At 42.4% G+C, this 21,354-nt stretch overlaps 1 protein-coding gene across 3 annotated transcripts in view; it reads right to left on the bottom strand.

Annotated features, from left to right (window-relative positions):
• Nucleotides 1-21,354, bottom strand: part of fbxl17 (F-box and leucine-rich repeat protein 17) — a 791,762-nt gene that overhangs the window by 526,352 nt on the left and 244,056 nt on the right. The gene's annotated exons all lie outside the window — the stretch shown is intronic.

Genomic DNA, 21,354 nt, shown 5'->3' with positions numbered 1-21,354 from the left:
CATGCCTGGAGCAGCATTAGGCACAGCTAAAAACAAGATGTCAACCTGATGAAGCTACCAAACACGACCTTTTGTGTGCCAGATGATATAAATAGAGCTAAGCAATTCCACAACCAACGGATCAGATCTGAACTCCGCAGTCCTTCCACATCCCATTGTGAATAGTGGTGGACAATCAAACAATTCACTGGAGAAGGAGGAGGCTCCACAAATATCCCCATGTTCAATAATGGAGAACATCAGTGCAAAAGATAAGGCTGACACATTCGCAACAATCTTCAGTCAGAAATGTCGACTGGATGATCCATTTCGGGCTCCTCCAGTGGTCCCCAGCATCACAGATACCAGTCTCCAGCCAATTCGATTCATTCAACGTGATATCAAGAAATAGCTGGAAGCACTGAATATGGCAAAGGCAATGGGCACTGATTACATTCCGGCAATAATACTAAAGACATGCTCCAGAACTTTCTGCTGCCTTAGCCAAGCTCTTCCAGTAGAATTACAACACGGTCACTACCCGACAATGTGGAAAACTGCCCAGGTATGTCCTGTACACAAAAAGCAAGACAAATCCAACTCAATTACCACCCAATCAGTCTACTCTCCATCATCAGTAAAGTGATGGAAGGGGTCATCAACAATGCTATGAAGCAGCACCTGCTCAACAACAACCTGCTCAGTGACGCCCTCTTTGTGTTTTGCCACAGCCACTCAGTTCCCGAACTCATCATAGCCTTGGTTCAAACATGGACAAAAGAGCTGAATTCCAGAGATGAGGTGAGAGTGACAGCCCTGAACATCAAGGCCACATTTGACCAAGTATGGCATCAAGAGGCCCTGGCAAAACTGGAATCAATGGGTATCAGGGGGCAAATACTCTGCTGGTTAGAGTTATATAGCTGGCACAAAGGAAAATGGTTGTGGTTGTGGAGGGTCAGTTATCTCAGCTCCAGGACATCTCTGCAGGAGTTCTTCAAGGTAGTGTCCGAGGCCCAACAATCTTCAGCTGCTTCATTAATTACCTTCCCTCTGTCAAAGGATCAGAAGTGGGGATGTTCGCCGATGATTGCACAGCATTCAGTACCATTCTCAACTTCTCAGATACTGAAGCAGAACATACTCAAATGCAACAACATCCAGGTTTGGGCCGACACGTGGCAACTAACATTCACACCACACAAATGCCAGACAATGACCATCACCAACAAGAGACACTGTATTACCATCACTGAATCCGCCACTGTCAACCTCGTTGGGGTTACCGTTGACCAGAAACTCAACTGGACTCACCACATAAACACAGTGGCTTCAAGAGGAGGTCAGAGACGAGAGATACTGCAATGAGTAACTCTCCTCCTCCCAAAGACTATCCACCATCTAAAAGGCACAAGTTCGGAGTGTGATGAAATACTCCCCACTTGCCTGCATGTGTGCAGCTCCAACAACACTCAATAAGCTTGACACCAGGACAAAGCAACTCACTTTATTGGCACCACATCTACAAACATTCAATCCCTCCATCACCAATGCTCAGTAGCAGCATTATGTACTATCTATTCACCAAAGATCCTTAGACAGCATCTTCCAAACCCATGGCACTTCCACCTAGAAGGACAAGGGCAGCAGGGAACACCATCACCTGCAAGTTCCCTCCAAGCTGACATAGAAATATACCACCGTTCCTTCATAGTCGTTGAGTCAATTGCTGGAATTCCCTCCCTACCAGCATTGTAGGTCAACCCACAGCAAGTGGACTGCAGCGATTCAAGAAGCCAGCTCAGCACCACCTTCTCAACAGTAAATAGGGATGGGCTAGCAATGCTGGCCAGCTAGCAACGCCCAAGTCCCACAAACAAATAAAATCAACTCTAACCTCACACCTTTACTGCATTGTCTGAGCTGAGATGTCACTTGTTTTTATAAAACCTTAAGTTATCTCGAAAATGTGATTTGAAAGACATTCTGGGATTTACATGTTAATGAACTAAAAACTGCAACCCATTCTAAAAGATGAAAAACTTAACAGCAATCTAGGTTTGTTCAATATATCGTTATCAGTTGCATGCATGACACTGTGATCTTTTGCTATAAATTCTGTTGTGTGTTGTGAGATTTTTAACTTTGCAAACCGTAGTCTAATACTGGCACCTCCCCGTCATTAATTTGATCATAAGAGGAAAAGAATACAAAGCTTATTGTTAAATATCTGCTGGGCTAGCATCTGTTTTCTTTTCACAAAACCAGATAAAATAAGTACATTTGTAACCAAACCTGTTATTTAAAAATTGATTACACTCAGCAAAATCAAATGTTTCTCCCAACGAAACAGGATTTTGATTAAATACTGATGCTCTGCGATTGAAATGAGATTGTGGTCCCAGACCAACCCTGATGACAAATCTTGATACAATTAAGCTAAAGATTTCTTCGACATTCTTGGGCATTACAGTGAGAACACTGAGCACTAACACTGAAAAATGTGGAAAGGCTTCACATAATCAAATTTATGCCATCCACACTTTTAACTGTTGCTTTTGCCCTCTACTTGGAAAACTGTCAATATCATTCCACATGGCACTTAATCAGCAGGAAGGTAAGATCTCCAATACAGTAGAACCACTTTTGGAATTAAACTTGTACAGGAATGGCTGCAGCATGTCTATTAAATTTTCATCTTTCTCCAGCATATCTGAGATGCATGAAATTTGGTGCAAAATATTTATTTCATATTTTGAACTAAAATGCTGATATGAATGGGAAAGAAAGAACAGCTACTATTATGTCAAATATTTATCTCATTTATTCCTGGAATATCAAGTTCTGATTAGGAAGAATATTTTTTTTTCTTAGTGGAAGTATTTTTTAAAATAAAATCTTGATCATATATATAATTAAGAAAAGATATAATTACTTTTCACTTGTTATGAATTAGCCATGAATATTGAATGTGAAACTTCAAATGGCTGGATGAATAGATCATACTTCATGACAATTAACTTGAATCACTAAAATTATCACAATCTTGAAGTGACGCAGCAAATAAGAGCTTAAAGCAATACCATTTGCACTGATCACATATTCGTTACTGTATATCGAAATGTCGTTACACCCAAGTTTGATTTTAATATGATCCATGAAATTCAACCTTGCATCGAGATTGAAAATAAAGCCAATGCAAAGAACCCTTACTTCTCATCTGCTCTTCAGTGATGCATTGAGTATATATCAAATCCTGTACATGGATTATGAGTTTCAATCAGTACCTGTTACTTCTTGAAGTGGCACTGTGACAAATGGTTTCAATGTTAAAGATGGAACCATGTGACAAGTACAGCTGTTACTTTGTTGCCAGAGTTTATCCCCCTGTGATGCACAACATTCACACCATAGTGCCATACATCATCAAAATGTATCCTGAACTATTTTTGGTGTTAAAATTCTAATGATTATAAATGGTTTAAAGAAAAAATCAAAACTAAAAAAAAAATTTACAGCAGCAAATTAAATTCACTCACAATTAATAGAGGAAAGGATAGTATGTCACAGCCTCATGTTTTAAGATTTTTGCTATAACTAAAAGCATGATGGATTGAACACTATTTTAATATGCATATTATAAAGAGCTAAACTATATACTTTCTTTTCAACATAACTGAAAAGCCATTTTACAGGTATTTATTACAACGTCCTTTAAGTCATTATCCAACTCTGAAACCTAGCTCCCAAGGGTTTACTTTTGTTCTTTTGCTTTCCCAGCCTGGTAACCTGTAATCTCAGAACTGTGTTTCACAGTGAGCTCTTCCTCTAGCACTAGAGGAAGCTGCCAGCTACACTTAACTCATTATGAATTTGGTTTTCCAAATAAGATTCATCATCCACATTCAGAGGTCAGTGAGTGTCAGAGGTCTGAATGGGGCAGAATTTGTAAGGAGCATCCAGGAAAGGTATCTAGAGCAGTCTGTCAATAGTGCAGCTGGGGAATGGGCCGTATTAGACTTGGTGTTGGGGAATGAGCCAGGCCAGGCAGCAGAAATTGCAGTGGGAGATTTCTTTGGGAATGGTGACCACAATTTTAGAATACTCGTAGGCAAAGATGAGAGTGGTTCTAAGGGAAGAGTACTAAAATGGGCTAAGGCCAAAATTCAGGAGGAGCTGGGAAATGTGGATGGGGGCAGCTAATTGAAAGGAATTCCACACTTGATATTTGGGAGTCTTTCAAAGATAGATTGTAGGTAGTACAGGATAGGCATGTCCCTTTGAAAACAAGGGATAAGAAAGGCAAGATTCATGAACCGTGGATGATAGGAGAAATCGTGCGACGAGCCAAGAGGAAAAGGGAAGAGTATATAAGGTACAGGCAGCTAAGAACAGAATGGGCCATGGAGGACTATCGGGAGAGTAGGACCAATCTTAAACAAGGAATCAAGCGGGCTAAAAGGGGTCATGAAATAACTTTAGCAAGCAGAATTAAGGAGAATCTCAAGGGCTTTTATTCATATATAAGAAGCAAGAGGGTAACTAGAAAAAGAGTTGGTCCACTAAAGGATAAGGAAGGAAGGTTGTGTCAAGCCTGAGAAAACGGGTGAGATTCTCAATTATTACTTTGCATCAGTGTTCACTGAGGGGAGGGACATGATGAATGTTGAGATTAGAAATAGAAGTTTGTTTACTCTGGATCACGTTGACATAAGGAGGGAGGACGTGTTGGGTAGGCTAAAGGATATTAAGGTGGACAAATCCCCAGGACCGGATGTGATCTATCCCAGGTTACTGAGGGAGGCAAGAGAGGAAATAGCTGGGGCCCTGACAGATATCTTTGTAGCACCCTTAAGCACAGATGAAGTACCAGAGGACTGGAGAGTTGCTAACGTTGTCCCCCTGTTCAAGAAGGGTAGTATGGATATTCCAGGTAACCACAGACCAGTGAGCCTGACGTAAGTGGTGGGAAAGTTGCTGGAGAAGGTAGTGAGGGATAGAACCTATTTATATTTGGAAAAGAATAGGCTTATCAGTGACAGGCAACATGGTTTTGTGCGGGGGAGATTGTGGTTTACCAATTTAATAGAATTCTTTGACGAAGTGACCAAGTTGATAGATGAAGGAAGGGCTGTAGATGTCATATACATGGACTTTAGTAAGGCATTTGATAAGATTCTCCATGATAACCTAATGGAAAAAGTGAAGTCACATGGTGTGCAGGGTGTTCTCGCTAGGTGGGTAAAGAACTGGTTGAGCAACAGGGGACAGAGAGTAGTAGTTGTTGAAGGAGTTTCTTGAAATGGAGAAACGTGACCTGTGGTGTTCCACAGGGATCAGTGCTGGGGCCACTGATGTTTGTGATAGACATAAATGATCTAGAAGAGGGCATTGGTTATCTGATCAGTAAGTTTGCAGATGACACAAAGATTAATGGAGTAGCAGAAAGCACAGAGGACTGTCAAAGAACACAGAGAATATAGACAGACTGGAGAGTTGGACGGAGAAGTGGCAGATGGCATTCAATCCGGGCAAACGTGAAGTGATGCATTTTGGAAGGTCTAATTCTCAAACGAACTATACTGTAAACAGAAAAGTTGATGAGTAGAGAGATCTGAGAGCTCAGGTCCATTGTACCCTGAAGGTGGCGACACAGATGGATAGTATGGTCAAGAGGGCATATGGTATGCATGCCTTCATCGGATGGGGTAATGAGTATAAGAGCTGGCAGGTTATGTTAAAATTGTACAGACTTTGGTTTGGCCACATTCAGAATACTGTGCACAGTTCTGGTCGCCACATTACCAAATGGATGTGGACGCTTGAGAGAGGGTGTAGAGAAGGTTTATAAGGTTGCCTCACATAGAAAGTGCTAGCTATGAAGACAGGATGAGTAGGTTAGGATTGATTTCATTAGGGAAAAGGAGATTGAGGGGCAACCTGATTGAGGTCTACAAAATCATGAAGGGTATAGACAGGGTGAATAGAGATAAGCTTTTTCCCCGCGTGAGGGATTCAATAACAAGAGGTCACGCATTCAAGGTGAAAGGAGAAAAGTTTACGAGAGATACATGTGGAAAGTACTTTACAGAGAGGGTGGTAGGTGCCTGGAACACATTGCCAGAAGAGGTAGTAGAGGCAGGCATGGTAGATTCATTTAAGGTGTGTCTGGACAAATGCATGAGTAGATGGGGAGCAGAGGGATACAGATCCTGAGGAATTGGACAATAGGTTTAGACAGTGGACTTGGGTCGGCACAGGCTTAGAAGGCCGAAGGACCTGTTCCTGGGCTGTAAAGTTTCCTTGTTCTTTGTATTCATGTGCAATGAACAATAGGGATTTTCAGCTAGGAGAAGCTCTCTCTTCCCCAGGCCCTGACAAGCTTCTCACATCTGTGGGCTGCAGAGATATATTATTAATCCCTCCCCTCTATCCATCCAGGGAAATAAAATCACATGGGCCCTGTATATTGATAGAAATGACAATTAGCTATCGTTGAGACCTCAACTTTACTCTAGCTTTGAAGCAAATGAACAATTTAAAGCATGACTCTTGAGAACATGACATCCTTTGCACCTTCTGAAAGGAGTGGAGTTGTGGCTGTCACATTTTAAGAAAGATGCAAGTCCATTGTAGAGAGTTATTAGAATGATTCCCACTATGAGATGATAGCAGCTCCATACATTACTCTCTCACATAGACATACGACTGCTAAAGCTTCAGTTTATTCAAGAAATTCCAAATTGGTAAAAGGTGACAAAGTTTTACAACATGCTATCTGTAAGAGGAAGGACTGTTGCGAAACTTGAAAGGGTTCAGAAAAGATTTACAAGGATGTTGCCAAGGTTGGAGGGTTTGAGCTATAGGGAGAGGCTGAATAGGCTGGAGCTATTTTCCCTTGTGCATCAGAGATTGAGGCATGACTTTATAGAAGGTTATAAAATCATGAGGAGCATACGTAGGGTGAATAGTCAAGGTCTTTTCCTTAGGGTAGCGGAGTCCAAAACTAAAGCGCATAGGTTTAAGGCGAGATGGGAAAGATTTAAAAGGGACATTTTTTTCATGCGAGATTGGTGCGTGTATGGAATGAGCTGTCAGAGGAAGTGGTGGAGGCTGGTACAAATACAACATTTAAAAGGCATCTGGATGGGTACATGAATAGGAATGGATATTCGCCAAATGCTGGCAAATGAGATTAGATTAATTTAGGATATCTGGTTAGCGTGAATGAGTTGGTTTGAAGGATCTGTTTCCATGCTGTGCAGCTCTATGATTCAATAAAGACCACTGTTTAAAAGATACAAAATGTTTGAGAAGATGATCACAGCAAGTCTGGTGAAAAAAAAAACGTTTTTAACTTATTGAAGTAACAAATTGTAGCACAACTGCTGACTGCTTATTGGGATTCAAGGTTGGCTGCACCAATATTCCCAATTTATCTATTTTCAAAAGGAACCCAGAGGCTGAGGAGAGGAAATTACTTCCAAAGGTTGACAAAAATCCAATAAAGGTGAGACTTCACTGTTTTCAGGCATGTAGATGAGATGAACAATCTTGTTAACTGATCATTTTGAGAATCAAATATCTCCATATATTAACAAACACATGATTCAGCTACTGGTATATACTGAACCACAATAAAAAATGTGCAACTTCCTAGTTAAATATGGCACTGTTTTACAAAATGTGTGAATAAAATCCTAAAACCTGCAAATCAACCAGCAAAATAAAGCAAAATATCCAAAACACTTTGTATCTTAGCCATGCAATAACAATGGTCTCTGTGGAAAAGAGTCTGAATGGTTGACTCAAATTCCTCCACAAAACTAAACCAAGGCTACCTACACACAAGAAATGAATGCAACTCCTTCACTAATGTGTACTGAGCAACTGGCACTTCTGATGTCACAAAGAGTTGCATTGGTGTTTTGCAAAGACATTCACCATTTCAGGGGAATTACCTGCTCATCAAAATTAGTGGAAAAGGCCACTGAAACTTAAAAATTTAAACTTTTCAGTAATTAGTTACTGAAGCCCAAACAATATTTATGAAGGGAGAGCACTTATCATTTAATGCCAAATTATTATAAAAGGCAGTTATGGAACTTTAGTTTAACAAGATATGGATTTAGCCCCATATTCCTAAAGAGGTTTCAAGACCCCATAAAGTTATATGTCTCTCATCCAGCAATCTCAGGGCTGGGCATCTGACTCATGAGATAACCTGAAGGACTATGGGAAGTTAAGTATAGTCAATGTTCAACCCTTAAAAGATGAAAATCCTCACCTTGACTTGTATCAATCACATGCCTAACTAATGAATGCTTTTTCAACACAACACAAAAGCAGGATTAAGGATATTCAGACTGGACACAGCGTAAAAGAAAAGAAAAATAAATGAAAATCCATTCAGAGCCAGTAGATTATTGTACAGGGAAATCTGGAAGTTCAGGCGACAAACCAGAGGGTGCCAGTTTGGGAGGTGGAACCTATAATTAAGTTAACACTGCTGACTGTCCTTTGATTTTTAGATAAGTATATGAATAGGAAAGGTTTAGAAGGATATGGACCAAATGCTGGCAAGTGGAACTAGTTTGGTTTGGGAACAGTGTTGAGGTGGACCAGTTGGACTAAAGGGTCTGTTTCTGTGTTGCATGACTCTGTGACTTTGAGAAGTGTGAAAGATAAAGGTGTGCACAATATCTTACTTTTGACATTGGATTGCGGCTGCTTCTGAAATTTGTAAAAGCAAGTGCACACATTATCAACATTGTACAGCAAACACGTATATGAATGCACAGTACTATCTGTACATCGATGAACATTTGAAGCATAGAAAGATTTAAGGTAGTAGTGAGAGAATGGTGGAACTCATCCCTAATAGCACTGTGGGTCTAATGCAGCAAATGGACTTCAGCTTTATAGAATGTAGCTTATCACCACTTTATCAAGAGCAAATGGACATGAGAAATATAATATTGGCCCAAATTCCACAACGTTTTTTATACACAGGAGAAAAAGAGAAAGATTTTCACAACCACAGATGGTTTTAAAGCACTTTGCAACTAAGTAAGCACTTTAAAATAGTAGTCAATGTTGCAAAGGAAGAAAAATACAGCAGAAAATTTCTGCATTGCAAGCATCCTCAAATAATAATCTGATCATGGATAGATTTTGTGATGTTGACTTTGGGATATTTAATTACACAATTATGGGGTACAATAAAAAGGCAGGTGGGTTACAGTCAGGGGATGGGAAGTGAACCAGCAAGCAGTGCAGGGATACCCAGTGGTCATTACCCTCAATAACAAGTTTACCGTTGTGGATACTGTTGCGGGGGACGACTTACCAGGGGTAAGCCATGGGGTACAGGTCTCCAGCACAGAGTCTGTTCCTGTTGTTCAGAATGGAAGGGGGGAGAGGAGCAGAACATTAGTCATTAAGGACTCCATAATTATGAGAGTCAAACAGAAGATTGTATGGGAACAAGAGAAATTCACGGTTGTATGTTGCCTCCCAGGTGCCAGGGTTCGTAATGTCCCAGATCATGTTTCGGGATCCTTGAGGGGAAACAGCCCCAAGTCATGGTCCACATCAGCACTAATGACAGAGAAAGGAAAAGGGATGGGGATTTAAGGCAGAAATTCAGGGAGCTAGGGTGGAAGCTTAGAGCTAAAGCAGCGTTGTTATCTCCAGTTTGTTGCACGTGCCACCTGCTGGCGAGACAAGGAACAGGGAGAGAGAGAGAGACAAGTTGAACTTGTGGCTACAAGGATGGTACAGAAGGGAGGGTTTCTGATACCTGGATAATTAGGGCTCATTCTGATGTAGGTGGGACCTCTACAAGCAGGATGGTATACATCTGAACCAATATCTTGGGGAGAGCATTTGCTAATGCTCTTCGAGAAGGTTTACACTAATTTAGTGGAGGGAGAAGCGAGAAGCAAGAAAGGAGGTTGCTAAGCCGCTGGCAAGGATATTTGCCTCCTCAGTCTCCACGGGTGTCGTAATGGAGTATTGGAAGGAGGCGCATGTTGTTCCTCTTTCCAAGAAGGGTAATAGGGAAATCGCTGGCAATTACAGACCAGTCAGTCTTACGTCTGTGGTCAGCAAAGTTTAGGAAAGAATTCTGAGGGATAGGATTTATGACTATTTGGCAAAGCATAGTGTGACTAAAGGCAGTCAGCATGGTGTTTTGAGGGGCAGGTCGTGCCTCACAAATCTTATTGAGTTCTTTGAGGAGGTGTCAAGACAGGTCGACAACGGTTGAGCAATGGATGTTGTGTATATGGATTTCAGCAAGGCATTTGATTGGGTTCCCCATGTTCGGCTCATTCATAAGTCAGGAGTATGGGATACAGGGAGATTTGGCTATATGGATTCAGAATTGGCAGGCTGACAGAAGGCAGAGAGTGGTTGTAAATGGAAAGTATTCTGCCTGGAGGACAGTTTTGAGTGGGGTCCCGCAGGGCTCTGTACTTGGGCCTCTGCTCTTTGTAGTTTTCATAAATGACTTGGATGAGGAGGTTGAGGTGTGGGTTAGTAAATTTTCAGATGACACAAAGGTTGAAGGTGTCGTCGATAGTATAGAGGGCTATTGCAGGCTGCATCACAACACAGACAGGATGCAGAGCTGGGCTGAGAAATGGCGGATGGAGTTCAACCTGGATAAATGCGAAATGATGCATTCTGGAAGGTCGAATTCGAATGCTGAATATAGGGTTAAAGACAGGATTCTTGGCAATGTGGAGGAACAGAGGGATCTGAGTGTGCAATTACATAGATTCCTCAAAGTTGCCACCCAAGTGGATAGAGTTGTTAAGGAAGCATATGGTGTTTTGGCTTTCATCAACAGGGGGATAGAGTTTAAGAGGCGTGAGGTTTTGCTGCAGCTCTACAAGTTCCTGGTGAGGTCACACTTGGAATATTGTGTCCAGTTCTGGTCGCCCTACTATAGGAAAGATACAGAGGCTTTGAAGAGGGTGCAAAGAAGGTTTACCAGGATGCTACCTGGACTGGAGGGCTTGCCTTATGAAGAAAGGTTGAATAGGCTCAGACTTTTCTCTCTGGACAGAAGGAGGAAGAGAGGAGACCTGATAGAGGTGTGCAAAATAATGAGGGGATTAGATAGAGTCAATAGCCAGAGACTTTTCCCCAGGGCAGGATTGACTGATTCGAGAAGTCATAGTTTGAAGATATTAGGAAGAAGGTATAAAGGAGATGTCAGAGGTAGGTTTTTTTACATAGAGAGTTGTGAATGCATGGAATGTGTAACCAGTGGTAGTGGTGGAAGCGGAGTCATTGGGGACATTTAAGCGACTGCTGGACATGCACATGGATAGCAGTGAGTTGAGGGGTGCGTAGGTTGTTACTATATTTTACATTAGGATTGGCACAACATCGTGGGCCAAAGGGCCTGTTCTGTGCTGTACTTTTTTATGGATTCTATCTATGGGAATCTAAATTGTAGGTCCAGTGTCCAGGAGGTTGAGAGTTTCAAGGCTGCAAGGGAGTACCAGCAAGTAGAAAGATGGTTTGAAGTGTGGCTGCTTCAACACCAGGAGGATCCAGAATGTGGTGAGTGAACTGGCTGCATGGTACCTGGGACTTTGATATTGTGGCCATTTCGGAGACATGGACAGAGCAGGGACAGGAATGGCTGTTACAGATTCTGGGATTTAGATGTTTCAGTAAGAACAGAGAAGGTGGTAAAAGAGGGGGAGATGTGGCATTGTTAGTTAAGGACAGTATTACAGTGGCAGAAAGGACGTTTGAGGACTCATCTACTGAGGTTAGAAACAGTAAAGGAGAGATCACCTGTTGGGAGCTTACTATCAGCCTCCAAATATTTCCAGAGATATAGAGGAAAAGATATCAAAGATGATTGTGGATAGGAGTGAGAGTAATAGGGTGGTTGTCATGGGGGACTTTAACTTTCCAAATATTGACTGGAAACACTATAGTTCAAGTACTTTCGATGGGTCACTTTTTGTCCAATGTGTGCAGGAGGGTTTCCTGAAACAGTATGGACACAGGCCCAACAAGGGTGAGGCCACATTGGATTTGGCACTAGGTAATGAACCCGGCCAGGTGTTAGATTTGGAAGTAGGTGATAGTGACCACAATTCGGTTTTGTTTACTTTAATGATGGCAAGGGGTAAGTGTATGCTGCAGAGCAAGAGTTATTGCTAGGGGAAAGCAATTATGATGCAATTAGGCAAGATTTAGGATGGGGATGGAAACTGCAGGGGATGGGCACAATTGAAATGTGCAACTTATTCAATAAACAGCTACTGCGTGTCCTTGATAATTATGCACCTGTCAGGCAGGGAGGAAGTGGTCAAGCGAGGTAGTCGTGATTTACTAAAGAAGTTGAATCGCTTATCAAGAGGAAGAAGAAGGCGTATGTTAGGATGAGACATGAAGGTTCAGTTAGGGCACTTGAGGGTTATTCATTAGCCAAGAAAGACCAAAAGAGAGAGCTAAGAAGAGACAGGTGGTGAGAAGTTGTTGGCAGGTAGGATCAGGAACTAAAGAATGACTACAATAGGATTAGGGCCAGTCAAGGACATTACTGGGAAATTGTGCTTGGAGTCCAAGGAGATAGGGGAAGTGCTAAATAATACTAGTTTTCATCAGTATTCATACTGGAAAAAGACAAAGTCATCGAGAAGAATGCAGAAATACAGGCTACGAGACTAGATGGGATTGAGGTTCACAAGGAAGAGGTGTTAGCAATTCAGGAAAGTGTGAAAATTGTCAAATGGTATTTTAGAGAGGAGATTGCAGAGCCTTTGACTTTGATCTTTATGTTGTCATTGTCTACAGGAATGGTGTCAGAAGACTGGAGGGTAGCAAATGTTGGCCCCTTCATCAAGAAAGGAAGTAGAGACAACCCTGGTAATTATAGACCAGTGAGCCTTACTTCAGTTGCGGGTAAAGATTAGAAGAAATAGGATTTATAATCATCTAGAAATGAATAAGTTGTTTGGAGATAGTCAACACGGTTTTGTGAAGAGTAGATCATGTCTCACAAACCTTTTTGAGTTATTGGAGAGGGTGACCAGAGGGTTAGATAGGGTAGACAGTGAGAGCCTTTTTTCTCGAATGGTGATGGCTAGCACAAGGGGACATACCATTAAATTGAGTGGTGATAGATGTAGGACAGATGTCAGAGGTAGTTTTTTTGCTCAGAGTAGGAGTAGTGGAACACACTGCCTTCAACAATAGTAGACTTGCCAAATACACCTCCATCCCCCATCACGAAGGACTCAAAGCACTCCGCTTCTTCCTTTCCCGCCGTACCACCCAGTACCCTTCCACCGACACCCTCCTTCGACTGACCGAACTGGTCCTCACCCTGAACAACTTATCTTTCCAATCCTCCCACTTTCTCCAAACAAAAGGAGTAGCCATGGGCACCCGCATGGGCCCCAGCTATGCCTGCCTCTTCGTAGGGTATGTGGAACAATCCATCTTCCGCAACTACACTGGCCCCACCCCCCATCTTTTCCTTCGCTACATTGATGACTGTATCAGCGCTACCTCGTGCTCCCACGAGGAGGTTGAACAGTTCATCCACTACACTAACACCTTCCACCCCGACCTCAAATTCACCTGGACAGTCTCGGACTCCTCCCTCCCCTTCCTAGACCTTTCTGTTTCTATCTCAGGCGACCGAATCAACACGGACATCTACTACAAACCAACCGACTCCCACTGCTACCTGGACTACACCTCCTCCCATCCTGCCCCCTGTAAAAACGCCATCCCATTCTCCCAATTCCTTCGTCTCCGCCGCATCTGCTCCCAGGAGGACCAGTTCAAAATACGTACAACACAGATGGCCTCCTTCTTCAAGGACCGCAATTTCCCCCCCGACGTGGTCGACGGTGCCCTCCACCGCATCTCCTCCACTTCCCGCTCCTCCGCCCTTGAGCCCCGCCCCTCCAACCGCCACCAGGACAGAACCCCACTGGTCCTCACCTACCACCCCACCAATCTCCATGTACAGCGCATCATCCGCCGTCACTTCCGCCACCTCCAAACAGACCCCAGCACCAAGGATATATTTCCCTCCCCTCCCCTATCAGCTTTCCGTAGAGACCACTCCCTCCGCGACTCCCTTGTCAGATCCACACCCCCCACCGACCCAACCTCCACTCCCGGCACCTTCCCTTGCAACCGCAGGAGGTGCAACACTTGCGCCCACACCTCCCCCCTCACTTCTCTCCAAGGCCCCAAAGGAAACTTCCATATCCGCCACAGATTCACCTGCACCTCCACCCACATCAGCTACTGCATCCGATGCAGCCGGTGTGGCCTCCTCTATATTGGGGAGACAGGCCACCTACTTGCGGAGCGATTCAGAGAGCACCTCTGGGCCACCCGGACGAACCAACCCAACCAACCTGTAGCACAGCATTTCAACTCCCCCTCCCACTCCACCGAGGATATGCAGGTCATTGGACTCATCCACCGCCAAACCACAACAACCCGACGGTCGGAGGAGGAGCTTCTTATCTTCCGACTGGGAACCCTCCAACCGCAGGGGATGAACTTGGACTTCACCAGTTTCTTCATCCCCCCTCCCCCCACCTTGTCTCAGCCGGATCCCTCCAGCCTGGCACCGCCTTCCTGACCTGCAGTCTTCTTCTTGACCTCTCCGCCTCCATCCTACTCCGACCTATCACCCTCACCTTGACCTCTTTCCACCTATCACATTTCCAACGCCCCTCCTCCAAGTCCCTCCTCCCTACCTTTTATCTTCTCCTGCTGAACACTCTCTGCTCATTCCTGAAGAAGGGCCTGTGCCCGAAACGTCGAATCTCCTGTTCCCTGGATGCTGCCTGACCTGCTGTGCTGTTCCAGCAATAAAGTTTCAACCTTGCCAAATTTAAGGACATTTAAGCAGTAATTGGATAGACATATGGATGAAAATGTAATAGTGTACGTTAGATGGGCTTCAGATTGGTTCCACAGGTCGCCATAACATCAAGAGCTGAAGGGATAGTACTGTGCTGTAATATCCTATGTTCTAACTCCCCTGTTCTAATTCAGAATAGTACCATGCGAGGTTTTTGAAAGAGCACACAGGGCATCAGTTGATTTCATTCAAAAGATGACATCTCAGACTGCAATACTCTTTTGGCACTGCACTAGAAGTCAACTTTACTTTTTGTACTGTACTCAAGGTCTGGACCGGGGACTCAAACCTACAATTTTCTGATTCAGCTGTTCGAGTGCTATTCAATGAGCCACAACTGAAACAATGATTGTCAATGGATTAGCTTTGAACTGTTCAATGATAAGTCAGTGCAGACATGCTGGACTGAAGAGTGGCAAATGCGAAGGCAAAATGTTTCACAGAAATTTCATGACATGGGTACGTACTGAAAGAAAACCCAACAGACAGGAACATAAGGATTGAGAATTATTATATGTAGGCTGATCTTGAGTGTGTATAGAACTTTGCAACACAACGGAGTACTCCTCTCCCTCAACCACAGTCAATGGTATGGGAGTTCTCTCATCAGAGTATGTATAAAATCTAGAGAAGTCTTAAAAATTCCTGGCCAGCAATTAATTTACTCGGAAATTCTCTACAACTTCAATCTACTTGGTTGCTAAATGGAATCAAACAACAATTTGCACTTACATATTTCAATGCTCTAAAATATCACAAGGTGTTTGGAATCTCATTATATTCAACAAATCAGGTTCTACAAAACAGAGTGAAATGTCACTTTATGTAGAACAAGCAGAACGTGGACTAAGAATGGATGCAGTTAATTGGCCTACCACGATTCCTGATGAAGGGCTTATGCCCAAAACATCAGTTCTCTTGCTCCTCGAACGGTGCTTGACCTGCTGTGTTTTCCCAGCCACACACGCTCGACAGTATTTCAGCAACAGCCAATTTTCTGTTTCAAAGTACCATTCATTCGTCATGATAATATAAAATATATACTGGCGATCTTGGAATCTGCTCAGCTGATTTATATCCTGGAATACTTATGGACTTAAATGATTTCAAAAAGGCACACAAATTCTGGCTGAAAATGGTCACAGACATCATCTGACCCACAGAGGTTCATAAATCCAATGTGGATTACACAAAAACAGTTGGAATTGAAATTAGCATTGTATCCAAAGTTAATGATTTTAAAGAAACCGAAAATTCCTTTTCATGGTTATGCATTATTCAGTCCCTTAAGTGGATACTTTGTTCTCCAGGAACCCGTCAAAATCTGTTCTCCATGTTTGATGGCGTGTTTCCCTTTTCTAACAGAACATTTCTGAACTCAAACTGATTTTCACAATGTGGGGTTGTCCTGAAGAATCCCCCAGCTAGCCAAGCTAGGTGAATCTTCCAGCTTTGGCTAAATCCTCCAAAACTTGCTTTTTGTTAATCACAGTGTGAGTTTCCCCTACACTCTGCATGATGAATAAAGGAGATTGGCTGCATCCATCTTTCTGCTGTCTCTACAATTCTTGAAGACTAACCTCTGTGTTTGGAAACTCATTGCACTTAATCGATCCGGGTCTAGAAAAAAAGGAAAAATGCCATCATATTAACTGGCGAGAGTAAGTCAATAATTGTTTTCTCCTTGTATTGGCTGCCACTGCAGTGTTTTGGTCATGTCTAAATGAAACCCTATAAGCCAATGCTACAATTGGTTTCTATGACCTGTTCCTTTATCCATATTAATGCAAATCACATGGGATTTACATTCACGTAGAAGCATTCCTTAACTATATTCCAAACTCTCAACAACTTATCACATAATAATTTTCAAAATCTGACACTCCTAACAACTCCTTGTGAGACCTGGAGACGAAGAGTCTATCCATAGTCATCACAAATACCCTTATTAGTTGTCCGCATACATCATTCTTACAGTTTCTTCTAAGTAAAAAAACCTAAGTTGTCTACCAACTCTTAAAACTTTTGTCAGACAGAATTCAGAACAAGTCAAACTCAAGCTTTCATTCCTCTGTTTTATCCTAAATTAGAGACAGTCACAAAGCATAATATCCTTAAAAGTTTCAAACTTTTCACAAGAACACAATGACAAATAACAGCTGTTTATGACAGAGAGCTGCCATTCTGTGGACTTTCTTCCCTTTGCCTTTCAACATTCACATTATGTGGGATTCTTCACATTTACAAAAAAAGGTAAATAAATTGACAAAATATGATGTAAAAATAGCAGTGTGGTGGATTGCAGCTTTTCTGCTGAAAGTTTTCAGGGATCTCTGAACTTGTAATCCAGAAGGTGTGTTTGATATTCAATCATCTCAGACCCAGGACATCATTCCTCAGGGTGGTGTCCTGGGTTTAACTATCTTCTGCTGCTTCACCAATAATCCTTCCTTTCGCTGTGAAGTCAGACGTAATGACACTTGCACATGATGAGAGACAATGCTCAGCACCATTCATAACTATTCAGATACTGAAGCTGCAAACTCCGGAAAGCATTCAGGCCAAATTTGATAAGTGACAACTAATATTTCGATAAGACAAGTGCCAGGCAATGAATATTTTTAACAAAAGAGAATCTAATCGCCTCCTCCTTGATAGCATACCCTTTGGTGAATCAGCCACTTTTAACATCCTGGTGTTTACCACTGACCAAAACCACACTGGACAAGCCATATGAATATTAAAGGTTACAATAGCATGTCAGATACTGCAAGAGTAACAAACCTCCCGACTCCTCAAAGTTTGTCTACCATTTATAAGGTACAAACTAGGAGTATGTGGGAATACTTCCCACTTACCCGGATGAGTTTAGCTCCAATTACATTCAAGAAGCTCAACACCATCCAGGACAAAGCAACTCACTTGACTGGCATCCCATCTATCACCCTAAAAGTTGAATCCTTCCACTGATGCTGAGTTGTAGCAGTATGTACCATCTACAAGACACACTGGAGAAATCCATTGATGCCTCTTCAATATCAATTCCAATACCTTTCCACACACATGTCCTCGAATACTGAGAAGGAGATGGTCAGTAGATGGATGGGAACATCACCACCTGTAAGTACCCTTCAAACTATGCATAATTGAAACTCTCAGTCATAAAGTCACAGACTCAAATAGCATGGAAACAGACTCTTTGGTTCAACTCATCCATACCGACAGATCACCCAAATCTGACTCGTCCTATTTGCCAGCATTTGGCCCATATCCCTTCCCATTTCATATATACACCCAGATGCATTTTAAATGTTCTAATTGCACCTGCTTTCACCACTTCCCCTGGCAGCTTACTTCATACACATACCACCCTCTGCAGGAAAAACTACCCCTCAAGTCCTTTTTAAATCTTTTCTCCTCACCTTAATTCTATGTCCTATGGTTTTGGAGTCCCTCAGCTGAGGATAAAGACCTTGGCTATTCACACCTACTCATGTCCTTCATGATTTTATCAACCTCTAGCAGATCATCCTTCAGCCTCAACACTCCAGGGAAAAAAGCCCCAGCCTATTCAGCCTCTTCCTCTAATTTAAACCCTCCACTCCAGCAACATCCTTGTACACTTTTTCTGCACCTTCTCAAGTTTAACAACAACCTTCCTTTAGAGGGGTGACCAGAATTGCATGCAGTATTCTAAAAGTGGCCTTACCAATGTCCTGTACAGCTGCAATATAATGTCTCAACTCCTATGTTCAACATTCTGACTAATGGAGGCAAGCGTGCCAAATGCCTTCTTCACCACCCTGGTCTACCTGCGACTCCATTTCAAGGAACAATGCATCCTTAGAAAATTGGAATATGATTACGAAGGTTGCAGGATGGAAACTCTAGTATTCCTTCCATACAACATTGAGTAAACCTAACTCTTATAGCCTGCAGTGGCCCAATCACCATCTTCTCGAGGACAGTGGGGAATGTGCAATAAATGCTGATTAGCCAGCGAAAACCACATTCTGTGAACGAAAATAGATTTTTAAAAATTCTATCTACATAACAATATTAAGCTAAATATATTCCAAACAGCTGTAATTGTGCTCACATCCTTCTGTGCAAGCTGTTTTGCTTTTCATTTCTTAACTCTAAGCTTTTCATTCCTTACCTGTCATCAGCAAATAGAGAAATCACCAAAGCATCTTAGCATTCCCTTCAGATATCGCCAATTTTCTTTTCCAACTTTCTCTCCATGATCTTAATTCTCTTTTCAGCAATTTTCAATTCTTTTTCCAGTTTTCTTTCTAATTCTTTCAATCAGTGGAAATTACTTGTGCTTGTTCCTTATGAATCTTTATCTGCCAATTAAAATTCTAGATGCAATTACAGAATGAGAAGGTGGACTGTGAAGATCTTGAGCAAATTGATAGAAGAAGTGAGGAGATACTGGAGATTTTGGTGAGCTTAAAAGTAGACAAGTCCCCAGATCTGAATGAGTTGTATCCCAGGCTGCAATGGGAGACAAGGGAGGAACTAATGGGGGTCCTGACCCAAATTTTTATCGCGCCTCTGGCCACAGCGGAGGTGCTAGAGATCTGGAAGGCAGCTAATGCGGTTCCATTTTACAAGAAGTCTGGCTGAGATAGACCAGGGAACTGTAGACCAGTGAGTCCCACACCAGTGGTAAGGAAATTATTGGAGAAAACACTGAAGGAGAAAATTTGTATGCATTTAGAGAGTCAAGATTTGATCAGGATTAGTCAGTATGGCTTTGTCAGAGGGATGTCATGTCATAGTCAGTTAAAAATAGCTACAGGACTGTGAGAGCTAAAATCAACAATACACAGCAGTTCCGACAATAATCTGACTTGTGCATGCAGTTTGGCTAAACTTGAGTGAGAAACAGAGAGCTGCTCTCAGCTCTCTCTCTCTTCCAAGTTTAGCCAAACTGCATGCAGTTCTATTGTCAATAAAATCCAATTGTCAGAACAAGCTGTGCTGTATATTGTTGATTTTGACTGTCACAGCCCTGAAGCTATGTTTTAATATTTTTAACCGACTATGATAGTCACGTCTAACAAATCTGTTTTAATTCTTCAAGGAGGTGACCACGTGTGTAGATGAGGGTAGGGCAATCGAAGTAGTTTATGTGGATTTCAACAGGCTTTTGACATACTGCCACATTGAATTGAACTGAATTGAGTTAGCTTTATTGTCACATCTACTGAAATTAGTACAGTGAAAGGTTTATACATCACCACTTATTATGGCATCTTAGGTACAAAACTACCTGGATACATCTTCTTTAGTTACAAGAGATTAGAAAATAGAGAAATAAAAGTCCAGCACTATAGAAATAAAAGTTTAGAACAATTTCTTCCAACCCAGCACACAGTGGCACCTAGTCTCCAGTCCACACCGGGCCTTGGTTGCAGAATGCGCCAAGCTTCTCCTCAAAGTCCATGAGACTGGGAGATTGCTCTGGAATTACCTCGAGACTACACTGAGGCCACGCCAGGCTGACAGAGCACCATGTATAGTCAAAAGATCACCACACTGGGCCAAGAGGACACCACACCATGCCAGGAGGCCACAATGGGCAGCCGCTCAGGTCCGAGTGGACCCATCACCGTTTCTGTGCTGAGGCTGGGAGTCGTGGAAATCTGATAAAGAAAGTAAAGATTCAGGGGATCTGGGATAACTGGCAAGTTTGATCCAAAATCAGTTTATTAGTAGAAACAGAGCACAGTGCTACAAGGTTGTTGTGTATCACAGGAATGACTGGATTCCTTTTTGTTTGTGATAAATATAACCGATGTATATGAGAGCTTGGGTGGTGATGTGAGACGTGTTTGCAAATGACAGAAAAATTGGCCAGGTTGTTGACAGTGAGGAGGAAAGTCTCAGGTCACAGGAAGACATAAACGGATTGGTCAAATGGGCATTTCAATAGTAGATGGAATTTAACCCTGATAAATGTGATGCAATGGACTTGGAAGAAGTAACATGACAAGGGAATACTCATGAATAACAGGACACAGGGAAGCTTAGTGGAACAGAGGGATCTTGAATCGCTGAAGATGGCCGAACAGGTCAATAGAGTAGTTAAGACGACACAGAATTCATACCATATGTTAACCTGTCTTCCTATTTTTGCCATTAAAGTGGATAATCTCACATTTATCCACATTACACTTCATCTGCCATCCATCTGTCCACTGACTCAGCTTGTCCAAATGACATGGAAACATGTCTGTTTCCTACTGTCAATTCATGCTCCCACCCAGTGTTGTCTGCAAACTTTGAGAAATTTTATTTAGTTCTCCCAATTAAATCATTAAGGTGTATTGCAAAAGGTTGGGGTCCAAACACTGTACCTCACTAGTCACTGGCTGCCACTCAAAAAATGTCCCTTTTATCTCTGCTCATTGTTGCCTGCCCATCAGCTATCCATGTTA

This window comes from Chiloscyllium plagiosum, unplaced genomic scaffold, assembly GCF_037043375.1.
Source record: "Chiloscyllium plagiosum isolate Xiang-an unplaced genomic scaffold, Cpla_swu_hap1 HiC_scaffold_2, whole genome shotgun sequence".
Lineage (NCBI taxonomy): Eukaryota > Metazoa > Chordata > Chondrichthyes > Orectolobiformes > Hemiscylliidae > Chiloscyllium > Chiloscyllium plagiosum.
The sequence above is the reverse complement of the archived record's forward strand: the minus strand, read 5'-3'. Positions and strand labels throughout refer to the sequence as shown.